This window comes from Echinops telfairi, unplaced genomic scaffold, assembly GCF_000313985.2.
Source record: "Echinops telfairi isolate 266 unplaced genomic scaffold, ASM31398v2 ScPeMD7_443;HRSCAF=831, whole genome shotgun sequence".
Lineage (NCBI taxonomy): Eukaryota > Metazoa > Chordata > Mammalia > Afrosoricida > Tenrecidae > Echinops > Echinops telfairi.
Window position 1 is genome coordinate 66,540,801 of NW_022104341.1, and position 3,845 is coordinate 66,544,645.

At 43.3% G+C, this 3,845-nt stretch overlaps 1 protein-coding gene across 1 annotated transcript in view; it reads right to left on the minus strand.

Annotated features, from left to right (window-relative positions):
• Positions 1–3,839, minus strand: part of HOOK1 (hook microtubule tethering protein 1) — an 83,412-nt gene extending 79,573 nt beyond the window's left edge. Inside the window, exon 1 of the mRNA XM_004699385.2 lies at positions 3,821–3,839. The gene's annotated coding sequence lies outside the window, so the exon portion shown is untranslated. The remainder of the gene's footprint in view (positions 1–3,820) is intronic.
• Positions 3,840–3,845: the final 6 nt, after the last annotated feature.

A 3,845-nucleotide genomic window follows, 5' to 3' on the forward strand; every position in this document is an offset into this window, starting at 1 on the left:
TAATGCTGAGGGTTTAAGTGGAGAGGAAATGTTTTGAGAATGATGAGGGCAATGAATGTACAAATGCGCTTTACACAATTGATGTGTATATGGATTGTGATAAGTTGTATGAGCCCCTAATAAAATGATTTAAAAAATACTTAGATTGTTCTGTAACCTTATTTCTTAACATTATTCCTTTTAAAAGGAAGCGTAACACTATTTGAAGGGTCTCCCATTCTACTGCAATTAACTTTGACGTACTTCAGTTGTCTCCCCTAGCAATGTGCCCCCTTGTTGTTCACTATACTTCTACACGAGCCTGTTTTCAGTTCATCAGATTCCTTAAACTCTTTTCACACTTCTCATCCTCACAAGCTATTCTCTCATTGTGAAGCACTGCTACCTTTAATCTTTGAAGGAAAACAATGTAGAGTGGACAGTTAAATGGTTTGTACTGCATTCACAACCATAACCTCAGTCGATTTTAAAGCATTTCATTTATTAAACAAACACAAAATATACCTCATTTCCTCATTATCTAGCCCGCATCCCTCTATTCTCTACTGAATGAACTCTGATGGCACAGGTTAAATGAAAGGCTGCTAAGGAAAAGATCAGATTGGCTTTGCCAAGAACCAGAAAGTGCACACAGTATGGTTGGGGTGAGAGAAGAGTGTGGCATGAAGTTAAGTTTGGAGAAAGTTGAGGAAATGAAGTAACAGTAACAATGTAATGGATTAGTGCAAATGCAATAAGAAATGCAGGCACAGATTATTTTAAGAAAGAACCATCAAGTACAATAAAGACAATATTATGCTTAATGGATTTGTGGAACTGGCACCTATGTGAAAGCCCCAGAGAAACAACAACAAAGCTCAGAACAGTGGATGGAGGAATGAATGGCAGTTGCAGAAGTACAAGAGGGGAGTACAAAAATGAGAAAAAAACCTGACTGTGAAGGAAAGAAAATAAAAGTAAGGCTGTAGTACGGTCTTCTGGTTCTTTGTTCTTTCATTTAAGATGCACAAAATTTGAGCATAATTGTATGTTGCAGTTCTGGTTTAAAAAAAGAAAAACCTGCCATAGTGTTGCTTCCTACTCATGGTAGGTTATACAGGGGCAACTAACCACAAAGTTGGCAGTTGGAAACCACGGTCACACCTTGGGAGAACGAGGCTCTCTTTTCCCCTGTAAAGATTTACGATCTTGAAAACCACAGGGACAGTTCTACTCTGTCCTCGAGGGTTGCTATGCGTATAGCTGCAGTTGGTTGCTATCAAACTGATTCCGAGTTATGGTAACACTATGTACAGAGTAGAACTGCTCTATCAGGTATCCAAGATTGTGCCCTTTCAGAAATTCTGGACCTGTTCCAACCCAGGGCTCTGGCTGTTTATATGTAGAAGGAAGAAAAACTTGAAAATACAGAAAAGGGATAAGTGATGGAGCAAAGTTCTAAAGCAGGTGAAGGAGATGGGGTCAGGGTCTGAGTTAGATATGAGGAAGAAATAGTCACCTGTCTAAGGGATGAAAAGGTTTGCAGAGACGTCTCAAAAACTGCCATTGTGTGAATTCTGACTCATAGTGACCCTACTAGGGTAGTACTGCCCTTGTGAGTTTCTGAGACATTAACTCTTTAAGCAAGCAGAACGCTTCATTTTCACGCTCAGAGCAGCCAGTGGTTTCAAACCACTAAGCATACCAATGCCACGGAGGCTCCTGGTTTGCTAAAGGGAAGGTGGAAGGAACCATGCAGGTACCCTTCATCATAGAGCTGGACACAGTGGGAAAAGTGGGGCTTGGCTACAACAGCATCTGCAGAGGCAAGAGTCTTCATGGTCAATTTTCTCCACAGGGCTCAGCAGCTTGGTAGAGGACTGAGAGCAAACAGCCAAGTGTACTCTAGCATCATTTGGCTAGATGTACATTAAAATGTTTTCAACTTTTAATAAATTTTGCTCTCTATTATAATTGTTCATTTTGTAATTGTTCATTTTCCTGCCTATCATTTTGACTAAAATGATAAGACTGGTGATTTCATATTGATATTGGTCTTTTCAGTGCCCAGCACATGTAGGAACTCAAAAAATACAAGCTTAAAGAAAAAAGTCATAAAAATTTAAATGCTGCAATATAATTCAAGAAAACCATATGCTTCTCCATCAGCTCACTTTAAGTCTAGGACCTCATAAAGACTAAGCTTACTACTGCAGTCAGATGATGTGTAGAACCACAACTTAACAGATTAAGATACACCCTTTAATTAGTCTCTAGGTTTAACAAAACAGATCATTAAAAGTAATGTTGCTTTATTTCATAGCAGTCTTAACTCCCTACTTTTAAATGAAAATGCAGCTAACAGCTAGCCAATTGCTTTTAACTCAGAAAATCTAGATATTTACATTCCACTTAAAACAAAAGCTATTTCCATTTCACCCAAGCTAAAACCCATTAACAGTCTAGTATAGTGATTAGTAGTTTAAACTGACAAATATAGTCAAGTCCATGATCTGAAATGTAACTCCCTAATTTACAATAAAAAATTGTAAAAACAGAAAATTGGAAAAAGAAAGCAAAACAAAAGCTGTTTACCTCCAAAGTGTAAGCACTGCTTTAAGTTATGATTTCCAAACAACTTCATACCTATCCATCAACCTCAATTTCTCATCTTTTGAATCACACACAACCAATTACCACCTGCCGATCCAGTCTAATTACATTCCATTTGTCATACACTGCCCTACACACAACTCAACAACTGGTTTGGGGCTGGGCAACCACATTGACCTGAGGACGGTGGTGCACCGACCTTCCAAGATGGGCAAGGCCCACAGCTAAACGCGAGGTTGCATGGAGCCAAGAAACTCCAAGAAGTGAGACCTCATCCTTCGACTGCAGTACTGAAGGATCTGGAAGAGATTCGTAGTATAGTCCAAACCCGATACAAAGTAATAGAAATCGCAAAGGGGAAATGAAAAGGCGGATTCATTTCAAGAAAATGCTCTCCATTTAGAAAGGGCGGCCCACTACAAGGACAACAACCCCCTAGCTCCAACATATTTTTTCTCCACGGAAGAAACGCATGGAAACGTAACCGGTTTCTATAGGCTTGGACACCGAGGGGTACCTGGAGGAACATAGATACAGTGACAGAAGGGAAAGGGGGGGAGGGGGCTTTCTTTTCAACTACCTGTGTCAAGAAGAGCAGCAAGGTGGTTGGAGGTGGGGGAGGTGGAGTCTGTTTTATTTGGGGTAGGGAAGGGAGTCTTCACTTCTAAAGAACAGGCCAATCCGCTTTGGGGCGATTCAGCAGATAAGGACTCCTGGTAGCGCAGCGGTTAAAGGAGTCTGCTACTAACTGTAAGGTTGGTGGTTCAAACTCACCAGCCAATCAGCGGGAGAAAGAGTGGCAGTTGGCATCTCTAAAGCCATCAAGCCTTAGAAGCCCTAAGGGTCAGTTCCACTCTGCCCTCCAGCGTCTCTGAGAGTCGCTCCCCGGCAGTGGGTTTGCTGTGTGGTGTCAAGCAGATGGCAGGCGAGAGTCCATGACCCAGAAAGTCTAGGGCGAGGAGCAGAAGGGGAAAATGGGGTCTGGAAAGAAAAGGAAGGGGTGACTGTCTCCGGTCCAGCTGTTTGGAGTGAAATCCAAGTCGCCACCTCCGGCAGCCGCCTGCGGCGCCCCCACCCCTTTCGGCGAACTCCCCGACATCCTCCCGCCCCCAAAGCCACGGAACACCCGCGGAGCCCGCCCGCCGGGGCCACCGGCACGGCCGCGGGCGGGGAATCCGGTCGTTATCGCGGCGTCGCGGCCCCGCCCCCTATCAGCGCCCCCACTCACCCAGATTATGAGGCTGTCACACAGC